The sequence below is a fragment of the Raphanus sativus genome, chromosome 3 (assembly GCF_000801105.2).
Source record: "Raphanus sativus cultivar WK10039 chromosome 3, ASM80110v3, whole genome shotgun sequence".
Classification (NCBI taxonomy): domain Eukaryota; kingdom Viridiplantae; phylum Streptophyta; class Magnoliopsida; order Brassicales; family Brassicaceae; genus Raphanus; species Raphanus sativus.
In genome coordinates this window covers 6,549,732-6,562,838 of record NC_079513.1, presented here as the reverse complement: position 1 = coordinate 6,562,838, position 13,107 = coordinate 6,549,732, and the positions used below count along the sequence as shown (strand labels likewise).

General features: G+C 33.7%; 2 pseudogenes; both read right to left on the bottom strand.

The window, feature by feature from the left end:
* Positions 1-5,856: 5,856 nt before the first annotated feature.
* LOC130509676 (squamosa promoter-binding-like protein 13A) lies at positions 5,857-7,071 on the bottom strand (annotated as a pseudogene).
* A 4,149-nt stretch (positions 7,072-11,220) lies between these two features.
* On the bottom strand, positions 11,221-12,454 carry LOC108844467 (squamosa promoter-binding-like protein 13A; annotated as a pseudogene).
* Positions 12,455-13,107: the final 653 nt, after the last annotated feature.

The window sequence follows — 13,107 nt, the reverse complement described above, 5'->3', positions numbered from 1 at the left end:
ATGAAGACGACTAACTCTATTCTTTGAACCTATAAACCATGATATACTAATTTATAACAAAAAAAATATATTACTGTTACAAATTTAATTTTATATAAAAATTATTTATAGCAGCAATTTGTTTATATAAGATAGATCCAAATCTTTTTTTTCCTGTTCAGAAAAAAAAGAAACGTACGAATATATACCATTAAGTTAGCCAAAAAATCTCCGAATAAATAGTAAATCTCACCAACCCAAAAAAATGAATTAAAAATATAACAAAAGATATTATGTTTGAAATTTAGCTCACTTGGTCGGGTATAAATCTGTTCATTTCAGGTATGAGTTCTTCGAATTCTCAACATTTGGATCTAAGTAGGTATTTTGATTTTTTTTGTTCGGATCGATTTTTTTTGTTCCGGATCATTCTAACTTTTTATATTATAAATCTTAAATAATATATAACATGTATATAAAATGTGAATCAAAGATAAATCCGCGCAGGCGCGCGGGTCATGATCTAGTTTAACATTATTTTATTTGAAATATATTTGGTCTCAAGTAAATCGTAGGAAATTGTAGCATATTTTTGATAGGGATTGGCAGATTGCTACACTTTTCAGCGGAATTCCATGGTATAATCGGTGCTTATTCTTTGACATATTGTTTTTCGTAGCAATCATATCCTTTTTTACATGAATTGATATGTTTCTTACGTTGAAAATCTTTCACATAGTTTTTCATGATATATTGTGGCTATTCTTTGCCACATTTTATTTCCTAGAAAATTTGTAGCACTTTTGCCAATGAATTTTCCACGAAATGACAAGGTTCTCGTTTTGTGACTATTCCATGTTAATTTTTGATTTTCTTGACTTTTCTATGGAATTGTGGTGGTAGTTTCCGTGGTTATATCTGTGTTTTGTACAAATGTGTTTTTTAACATGCTCTCGTAAAATAGAGGAAGTTTCGTCACTCCATTTTGGAACAAGCTTGATGAAACTTGGACCGAGCTAAAGGTTTTGGTTAATCACTACAAAGAAAACATATTGTTTCCTACGAATGATTTTTGTCAAAAATCTATCAGAATAAATCAGTTTCGACAAATTCCAAGAAAAAATCGTCGGTTCTGTCTCGTCAAAAAAAATTCATCAGAATTTTGTCGGGTGGTCTGACGAATTTCTAACGAAATCTAACTGACAAAATTCCGACGGAAAAGTTTGCGAAGAAATTCTGACAAAATGTTTTCGACGAAATTCCAACAAACATAATTTTGGAGTGCATATTTTATTTATTTTATTTAAAATATAATAATTAAATTAATTATTAAAAATAAATTTACATATCTTGTATAATAATATTTTTAAATCTTTATATATAAATAAAATTAAATTTAAATTAGAAAAAGATTTTCATAATATAATTATTTTTAAAATCATTGATAATAAACGTTTTATAAGTTTTTAAAACATAAAGCGTTTTATAAATTGAAGATATTTTGAGACAAAGCGAATTTTTTTTTTATAAATTCCTATTAAAAAAAATATTAATTGAAACATTTTTCTAAAAATTTATAAACATGTTTAATTAAATTAAAAAAGAGATTTATTTTATAAATTGAAAACATTTTTAAAAGTCTAAAAAAGTTTTTTTTTTTTTAAAAAAACTTACTACACGTTAATAAATTACAACAAACATAATTTTTTTATAAAACTTAAACGTTTTATAAAAGCTTAAAACATTTTATAAAAGCTTAAAACATTTTTATAAAATCACAAAATGAGTTAAAACAACAACAAACTTATAGAACATAAAAAAAAAAATTGAATCCTAAATCTAACATGAAAAATCCTAAAACTAACAATTCTAACACAAATTTACATTATATATCCTATATTAACCAACCTAACTCATTTCTAACACTCAATCCCTAAAACACATCAATTCTAACCTAACACATATAAACTAACATATATCGTTATTGAAAGGATGATAAAAGGCTAACATGATTTGGGGAGTTTTGAAGAAGGATTGTGGCTGTTTTCAGCTGTTTTTCATCTGAGAGAGAGAGAGAGAGAGAGAGAGAGAGAGAGAGAGAGAGAGAGAGAGAGAGATAATAGAGAGAGCTTAGAGAGAGAAAAAGAGTTGAAATGAAAAACAAGAATTTTTCCTGTTTAAATGTTTAAAAAATTCGGATGGATTGTGTTTGTCGGAATTCCGTTGGAGTTTTTCTATTTTGGTGCTTCACGAAAAAGTTACACGGTTTTTCCGGAAAATTTTCAATTTCCGACGCATATAACCATTTACGTGGGAAATTTGTCGGAATATATACCACTTTCGCCGGATATCCATCGAAATATACTATATCCGTCGGAAATTCGTTAGAACATATTTGTCAGAAATTTCTAACGAATTAGATATTGGGGTTTCAAAACATTAGCTAAAAACAGACTGATAATAGCCATTGATAATAAATTGATGATCTTAAGGGTTTATAATCTCATAATGTTTGAAAACACTTGAAAGCACACAAAATTCAAGATTTAAGATGGATACATTGCGAGAATATCCCCTATATATTAAAAAGAAAGCATTTAAAAATATGTAACCTCAATTTTGTATTAATTAAAAAGAGACTACATTTATGTGGCACACAATAAGTACTCAATTAATCCTATGTGAAGCATAATATTCAATTGGAAAACTGGTTGGTCCACATTCGATTTATATTTTTTGCTAAAAAACATTAACTATAAACTATAGTGTATTAGCTAAAGCAAAGTATTGAATCGTACGATGGAACGTTCGTCTCTCAAATATTAAAAAAATGCAATCTACCAATTGATGATACAAAATGAAACATTAACAAAAACAAAACTTAAAAAACTAAACACTATGGATATATGTTCACCGTTAATATGAGGTTTACTTTTGTAATAAGACCATTATTGGAAAAACTGTCAGTCAAACATTTAAACAAGTTTAATATCTCCTAATTACTTTGATGATTTCGAACAAAAAGGGGTATTAGCATATTATGAATCTTGCTGATATTGGTTATAAATTTATACATTAAGCTTTTATACACAATACTTTTGAGTTCGTATCAGTATCACAAACATATAATCAAGAATCTCTTAAAGCTGTAGAGTGGAGAATATATTGTTCTGTTACATTTTTATTATGTGTAAATTATTTGTAGCTAATGTGCACAATTGTCATGATGCACGAAAAAATTTAAGCTTAAACTTTAAGATAATATTCAGCTAAGTGTCATGATGTACAAAAGTTTTGAGTGTTAAACCTTTGGCATTGCATACTTCGAACCATTAAAGGTATTATTACTATGAGCGACGACAATATTTATAGTTATGTTTTCGGAAAGTGTGAAGTATATGGTATCTTGACTTGATTTTTTTAAATAGTGAAGAAACTCAATATATATTGCTGAACAGTTTACATATGTCATTAATTACTATATTAATTTAAACACACATTTTAATAAATTTGAATCTATAACCTGCCAATAATTTGTATTTCTTCTTTATCAAGCAAAACTAATATGGAAACAAATTAATTAGAAATAATACACTAAATATTTCATGAATTTAATTTGTGTATATTTTAGTGTCAATAATATCCATTGTAGCTTTAATTATTTATTCAGAAACCATTGATACTATGACTATATATACAGTGTTGAGGAGAATTAAAAAAACAAATAAATATCAGATCTGATCATTTCTAAATTTTAGATCTCTACAAGTTAAAAAAAAACAAGTATAATAAACATGAAGCTATTGATTATCCAAGCCATACATAAACTGTATAGAGAAAATGAGATCGTCAATACTTTGGGATTTGATATAAATCAAAGATTTTTGTTCAGCTGTCAAAAACAAAGTTCAGAAAAAGAGATTGAAGAATATCTCTTCTGAACCGATGAAATGAGGAGAGCAAGAGATAAACCATAGTTGGGAAAATTCAAATAAAGAAGTCACATATGTTTATTTCAGAATTTTATCTGTTTTAAGAGTATTCATTTTATTTGGCCCATAAAAAAAGTTTGATAATAGGATCTTATAATTTTGTTGGTATGCCCCATACAGAACCACACTTATAATTGATGTCTAACTTTAAAGGCTAGCCCAGTATGTAGTTGTTTTTTTTTATAATATATTCATTTTAATTTTATGTAAAATTGTGAAACTAGGAATGTAAAAATTTAAGCCTAAATTGACCATGCCTTGATAAAATTCAAAATATTTTTTGTCGACAATTACAATTACAAATGGTTTCCACCCAACATATAGATGATTAATAAAAACACACACACAATTATATAGATATCAAAATAAAATCCAAACATATAATATTTAATATGTCATACTATATGTTTTGAAATTTAAATATTTAACCTCACCCTGCGCAAAACGCAGGTCTTATCCTAGTATATAATAAAGCTTTAAATAATTGAGGTATTATTAACACAGATCATATTTATTACTTAATATATATCATGGTGATCTTGTAAGTATCTGGTTTATTATTTATTTTGAATACTTTAATCTTTTTTTAACGCTGATTTATTATGACATTGCAACTATGAGAAAATTACATTGAAAACATAAACCTCAAATTTATATATATCGTTTAAATTTTTTAGGAATCATTTTTTATTTCGTCGATTATTTTCTACAAAAGAAAATTCATTGGAAATTTCTATAATATTTGCGACGAAGTTCTTGACAAATAGTAAATTTCATATTCCTCAGAATTCGTTAGAATTCTTCAGAAAAATTTCGACGAATATTTTGTTCCGTCAGAAATTTGGTTAGAAATTAGTATGTTTACTTATAGTAAATGCTTATGCTAGTTGGTCATGAGTGAAGACAATGTAAGGACAGTAAAGATTACAAATTTAATGATATTTCTAACAAAATGTAGTCGAGTGGGACGTGGCTTCATTCGTGAGTGAAAACTGGGTTTTCCACACTGAGTATACAGAGGATAATACGTAGATATAGAGAAAGATAGGGTATTTAAAAAGTTATTGACCATTGAGTCCTTTACATAAAGAGACTTAGACTTGTTTCGTTAATATATTCAACCACATGAACGGTTCCAAATTTCAATCACTTCGATCTGTTTTTCCAAAAAATTTTAGAGTTCTGTTTTTAATGCAATGGATGAAATTTGCGCCATGCTGCATAGGGTACATAAAGACTTTATCTACTCTAACTTGGTGCTGGACCAATACAACCGGGAAAACGGCTTATTCATGCCCGAACTATGAGTTTTTGGGAAAAACATACCTACACTTTTTTTTGTGCGAATACATATCCGAAATATACAAATTTGAATTACATACCCGAACTTATAAAATCCACGCTAATTCATACATCGACATTAACACTGTTTAATTATAGTTAATGGTGCTGACTGTGATGATTATGTGGCTGATTAGTCAGTTTTATATACAAACGGGTCGTATAAAAGAACATAATATAATGGGTTAAGTTTTAAATTTTATGGGCCAAAAATATGATAACTATTTTGGGTAAAATATTAAATTGTTCGGGCCATTGTTATACAACATCGTAATTATCATATTCGATCCATAAGATTTTAAAATTTAGCCCATTATAATATGTTCTTTTATACATCATATTTGTATGTGAAGCTGACTAATCAGCCACATAATCATCCTAATCAGTGCCATTAACTATAATTAAACAGTGTTAATATTGATGTATGAATTAGCGTGGATTTTATAAGTTCGGGTATGTAATTCAAAGTTTATATAGTTCAGACATGTATTCGCACAAGAAAAAAGTATAGATATGTTTTTTCCAAAAACTCATAGTTCGGGTATGAATAAGCCGTTTATACACCATCAATTCATCATTTAACAAGATAAAAGAACATTGAAAAATTAGAGAGAAAGAGAAGAGAATAGAGAAAGAGGCACATACACACATCTTTCTGATTCTATCTATCTACTTGTACTACTCCCAGTGAAACGGGAACGTTTGCCGAAGAGCCACAATCTCATTACCGGATATAACCGACCCATCAGAGACTGCACTCGCATTCTCAAACAATCCGGACTGGTTAAAAACCGTCTCTACTGTTTCTTGGGAAAAAGGAAGTAGTGGCTGAAGCAAATGAGTGTTGATGAGGAAGATGGTGACAGAAGAGAGAGAGCACAATCAGAGTCGTGGACGCAACTCGTCATTCTCTCACACAAGAATGCTGTTCTCGAGCTCACTTCTTTCTTGCAAGAAAGGGAACTGTTTCCCTCTGCTATTTAGAGAAGAAGTTTCTGGGAACATAATGTCAGGCTTTATCTGGTTCTCTCCGTAACTCGAACCACTGGCCATAGCTAAGCTCACAAGACCGTTTCCCCAGCTGCTCGGGGTCCCAACAGATGTAGTTGGAAAACACATGTGAAGCGATACGGTCGGGCTGAGGCTTCCGTCTTCTACGATTGTGTCCATCAAGACGTTTCCTACAACTTCTCTTCCCTTCATCAAACTCTTCCAAAGCATGAAACCTACATATACACATATGTTAATCTTATCATTACACAAAACGCCATGTTAAAATACAACATATACTTACAGTTTACCTGCTGCATTGTTGACAAAACCTCTGTTATCACCACTGATTGTAACCACAGGAGTTTTAGAATGGACATCACAGACCTTATGTCTTTTATGATACTCTCTACAGTTACTAAAATCAGAATCACATCCATCAAACAAGACAAAGCGGATCTGGTTGTTCCCAGTAGCATTCCCTCTTGTCTTTTGGACGAACCAGAGCTTCTTGAAGCTTCTGGTTTCGCCAAGGCGGTACTCTCTTTCCACTTTAGACATGTCACTTGCTCTGTATTACGAAACGCAGAGGAGGAGTTACTATGTTCCTTCCTAGTTTCAGATCAAATGAGAACTCTCCTTTTGGCTCCAGTCTTGTGATGATGATGATGACCCACCAAATGAAACCGAGGCATCTATGGAGTTAAATCCGGTACATATTCCTCGAAATCGGGGAAAGAACGGAGCTGAGTTTGAAGTTCCAGTCCATTGAAGAATAGATTGTCTTTCTTTTTCTTCTTATCACTCTATAGAAAGAAACCACAATCTCAAGATAACACAATTATTATTTCCAATTTTCTATTTTGACTAAAAATTATTACAAATTACCAAAGAAGGGCAAGCTTGTTGTACTGAAAAAGGAAATGGGGAGTGCAGAAATGTACAACTAGAACAGATCCCACTATATATAGATGTTCTCGCTGATCACTGCTCTCTTATCATCCAGAGACCAGACTTTGTACCCTTAACTCCTCCAGGATAACCAATGAAGATGCCCTTCTTGGCTCTAGGTTTCAATTTCCCATCATCTGAATGGTAGTAGCAAATGCATTCGAACCTTCTCAGATGATCCAACTTCAATACAATATTAGACCATACCTCTTCAGGAACCTTGTCTTCGATAGCATATGATTGTGATCTGTTTATCAAGTAGACCGCAGTATTTACAGCTTCAGCCCAAAATACCTTTGGCAAACCACTTTCACTCAAGAGACTTCTTACTCTTTCAAGTATTGTTCTGTTCATCCTCTCCACAACACCATTCTGTTGTGGAGTGTAAGGAATAGTTTTTGTGGCTCCCTATTCCATTGTTGAACACAACCCATCAAACTCCTTATTGCAGAATTCCAAACCGTTGTCCGTTCTGAGCTTCTTTACTTTCAAACGGTCTGATTCTCAACTAACAGTTTCCATTCCACAAACTTCTCAAAAACTTGATCTTTCGTATTAAAGAAAACACCCAGACTTTTCTTGAGAAATCATCTATCAAGCTCAGAAAGTAATGACATCTTCCTAGTGATTCATGGAACTGTAGGTGAACCCCAAAGATCTGCATGTAGTATTCCAGACAGGCTTCACTCGTGTGTTTGCCAGTTGAGAAACTAACCATGATGTGTCTTTCCAAAATATAGCTTTCACAGAACTTGATACTTGATACCTTTTTTTTTGTCTAAGTATCCTTTTCTCACCAACACGTTCAATCCTTTCTGACTGATATGTCCAAGCCTGCTATGCCATAGATCTGTTTCATCTTGTACACTTACAGTGTTTACTTCACCATTGTAACCTTCTCCTTGTAAGTAGTACAGGTTCCTTCTCGTTTAGCCTTTGAAACAGTTCTGCAACCCTTCTTTACTCGAAGAACTCCATTTTCAGAGATGAACGAACAACCCATTTTCTCAAGAGCACCAAGAGATTTTAAGTTCCTTGAGAACTGAGGAACATATCTCACATCCTTCACTGACACAAACTGGCCTTCTGATGTCTATATTGGTTATCGTTCCTATTCCCTCAACTACAGACAACACTGTTGTTCCCCATTCTCACAGAACCTCCAGCATTCATTTAGATCAGTGAACCAATCTCTTCTTGGTGTCATCTGAAACGAGCAGCCAGTATCAAGGATCCAGATTTCATTGAAGTCCACCGTGGAGACCATGTTGGCTTCTGTAACAACAAGAGACTCAATGAACTCAACTCCAGTAACTGCAGATGATTCACCAAAGTTAAAGGATTTTTCCTTTCCTTTCTGGTTACTTCGCTTTGGACAGTTTCTCTTGAAATGTCCCTCATCACCACACACCCAGCAAGTAGGACGGTTTCCTTTCCTTTAGACTTGGACCTCGACTTCTATTTTGACTTCCCTTGACCTGAATCACGCTTGTTACTTCTTCCTCTAGACTGTGATTTTGAGTACATCACCTCTCCGTGGTTCTTATTGTCTTTTCCATTTGCACTGAACTCAAGCTGCTTAGAATGAATCGAGTTCATGACCTCATCCATGGTAACAGTATCCTTACCATATCTGAGAGTATCTCTCAGTTTATCAAATTGCTTAGGCAATGACATCAGCAGCAATATCGGCTTGGTCCTCATCAGAGAATTCTACCATTATGTTCCAAGATCAGTTATGATTCTCAGAAATCTCATCGATATTGCTCTCTATGGACATGGACTCATTAATTATGTATCCATACAGCCTCTGTTTCAGATACATCCTATTCGGCAGAGATAATGACATGTACTGAGCATCCAAGATCTTAAGCATACCAGCAGCCGTTTTTTTCTTTCACTATCTTCCTCAAGATCTTATCAGTACATTCATTATGATTGTACTTTTTACCTTTCGTTGCTTCTCTGCGAGAAGAGGATCAACCTCTTCGTTGAATTCATATCTGATTCTTCCTCCTTAGATGATGGATCCTTCAGCTTTGATTCAGATCCCCATATCTTTCTCTTGGCTCAGCAATGCCTCCGTCAAATCCAAGAGATCGAGATTAACCAGCAATCTCTCTCTCCACATGTCGTAATCAATTTGCCATTCGATTTTTTCCATCTCGAACTTCGCTGACTTCATCTTGACAAGATCTCTTAGTCTACGCAGTCTGCAACCTTCGAATCCTCCTAAGATCAGCTGTAACCTGGCTCTGATACCACTTGTTTGGATTCATCGATATCCCTTGGATTAGAGATTAGAATTTGTTCGTTCTGTTTTGCGAGAAAGGTAAAGCTAGAATCTAAGAACAGACGAGATCCAGTTCGGACGCAACCGCGATCCTACGTCGGCCGAGGGATCCTTCAGAATTCACTAAGCTCAGTGAATTCAACGCCGCCGTATCACTCACCGGAAAATCCCCGAGAAATAGAAGAACTCTCACCCCGTAGATCTCTGTTTCTGTCGCTTTGATTTTTCCTCTCTATCGATTTTCTCTCTCACCGTGTTTCCCAAGCTCACCGCTCTCGCACAATACAACTTGTCACACACCAGATATAATAACCACAACGGCCTCTCTGTGTGCCCCCCTGTAACAACCTCTTTTCGAAAAACAAAGAAGAAGACTCATACGTCGACGTTTTACATTTAGACATAAACCGACTTCTAAACCGAAATCAAATGTTCTCATCAGAACGGTTTCGACCCGAACCTTCTGAATGAATGGTGTCCTTTCAACCAATTATTGCAACAGAAAACAGAGTTGAAATAAAAAAAACAAGAATTTTTTCCTGTTTTAAATTTTAAAAAATTCTGACGGATTATGTTCGTCGGAAATCCGTCAGATGTGTTTCACAAAAAAATTACACTGTTTTTTCCCGACAGATTCCATTTCCGACTAATATACCATTTTACGTAGGATTTCGTCGGATATACCACTTCGTCGGATATCCATCCAAATATACTCTGGAATATACTAATCCGTCTGAAATTCGTCAGAACATATTATCAGAAGTTCCGACGGATTACATATTGGGGATTTTTAGCAAAAATAATCTGATAATAGCCATTGATAATAAATTGATGTTTTTAAGGGTTTATATCTTGAAGAATGTTTGAAAACACCTGAAAACACACAAAATTCAAGATTATAAAGATGGATCCATTGCGACGAACTTTGACGGAAATTTCTAGAATATTTGAGACGAACTTTGAAATTTCTAGAGTATATTTGCGATGAACTTTGGACGAATAGTAAATTTTCATATTTTCAGAAATTCGTTAGAATTCTTCAGAAAATTTCGACCGAAACATTATTCCGTCAAAATTTGGTTAGAAATTACTATGTTTATTTGTAGTAAATGCTTATGCTAGTTGGTCATGAGTAAAAACATGTAAGACAGAAAGATTCCAAATTTAATGAGATTTCTAACAAAATGTAGTCGAGTGGATGTGCTTCATTCGTGAGTGAAAAATGGGTTCTCCACACTGAGCATACAGAGGAGAATAATGTAGATATAGAGAAAAAGATAGGGTATTTTAAAAAGTTATTGCCATGGAGTCCTTTACATAAAGAGACTTAGACTTGTGTCTTTAATATATTCAACCACATGAACGGTTCAAAAAAATTTCAATCACTCGATTCTTTTTTCCAAAATTTCTTAAGTTCTGTTTAAAGCAATTGATGAAATTGCGCCATGCTGCAATAGTGTACATAAAGACTTTATCTACTTTAGACAGAAAAAGACTTTATCTACTCTTAACTTGGTGCTGGACCAATACAACCTACACGTAATAATGAATGCCGTTTATACACCAATAATTCATCATTTAACAAGATAAAAGAACATTGAAAAATTAGAGAAAGAAAAGAGAATAGAGAAAGAGGCACATCACACATCTTTCTGATCTATCTATCTACTTGTACTACTCCCAGTGAAACGGGAACGTTTGGGAAGAGCCCAATCTCATTACCGGATATAACCGATCCATCAGAGACTGCACTCGCGTTCTCAAACAATCCGGACTGGTTAAAACCCGTCTCTACTGCTTCTTGGGACAAAGGAAGTGGTGGCTGAAGCAAATGAGGTTGATGAGGAAGATGGTGACAGAAGAGAGAGAGCACAATCAGAGTCATGACGCAACTCGTCATTCTCTCACACAAGAATGCTGTCTCCGAGCTCACTTCTTCTTGCGAAAGGGAACTGTTCCCTCTGCTATTTAGAGAAGAAGAATCTGGAAACATACTGCCAGGCTTGCAGGAAAAAACAGCATAGCTGATCTGGTTCTCTCCGTAACTCGAACCATTGGCCAAGCTACGCTCACAAGACCGTTTCCCAGCTCGGGTCCCAACAGATGTAGTTGGAAACACATGTGAAGCACTAGGAAACTCGAGTAATTTCTACCTGAAAAAAAATCATGCCATTGAGACCAATGCTCTTCTATGTTTAATTAGGGACTAAGTCTCAGTGACAAAAAGAAAAAAAAAAAAAGGGACTAAGTCTATTGGATCCTAAGAAACAAAGCTTTTTAACCTTGGTCGGGCTGAGCTTCCGTCTTCTACGATTGTGTCATCAAGACGTTTTCCTACAACTTCTCTTCCCTTCATAAAAACTCTTCCAAAGCATGAAACCTACATATACTCAGATGTTAATCTTATCATTACACAAAAAAACGTTCAAATATCCAACATATACTTACAGTTTACCTGCTGCATTGTTGACAAAACCTCTGTTATCACCATTTGATGTAACTAACAGGAGTTTTAGAATGGACATCACAGACCTTATGTCTTTTGTGATACTCCTACATTTACTAAAATCAGAATCACATCATCAACAAGACAAAGCGGGATCTGGTTGTTCCCAGAGCATTCCCTCTTGTCCTTTTGGTCGAACCAGACTTCTTGAAGCTTCTGGTTTCCGCCAAGGCAGTAGTACTCTCTTTCCACTTTAGACATGTCACTTGCTCTGTATTACCAACGCAGAGGAGGAGTTTACTATGTTCCTTCCTAGTTTCAGATCAAATGAGAACTCTCCTTTGGGATGATGATGATGACCCACCAAATGAAACCAAGGCATCTATTGGAGTTAAATCCGACACAGATTTCTTCCTCGTAAATCGGGAAAGAACCGGAGCTGAGTTTGAAGTTCCAGTCCATTTGAAGATTGTCTTTCTTTTTTCTTCTTATCACTCACTATAAAAAGAAACCAACAATCTCAAGATAACACAATTATTATTTCCAATTTTCTATTTTGACTAAAAATATTACAAATTACCAAAGAAGGGCAAGCTTGTTGTAAGAAAAAGGAAATGGGGAGTGCAGAAATGTACAACTAGAACAGATCCCATTAAATAGGAACAAAGGACAACAAGAAAAATTAGGCAAATATATAACGGAGTTCCATATATCACTTTCAGTTTTGAGTTTCACTTCATCATAAAGTACTCACATCTTCAACAAGATATTTATAAATGCAAAAAAGGGAAAGATTATAGAAAGATGAGATATATTATTCATAATCATATAAATATCGGATAAAAAAAGTTAGGTATTTGAAGGTTGAGCAATCTTACCAAATCCATGCACCAACCAGTAGTCAGTAGAAAGAAACCCAAAAGAGAAAAACGAAATATACGAAAAAGGGACAAGTGAGAAAGAGAGAAGATTGGATTTTCTTTAGCGAGAGAGAGTGGAGACAACAAGAGGGGCTGCTGCTGCTGCAATAATGCAACGAGAGGGAGTGAGAAAAGAGGAAAAAATCTATAACTAAGTTAAAAAAAGTTTACAAATGAAGCTTATTTTTAATTGGT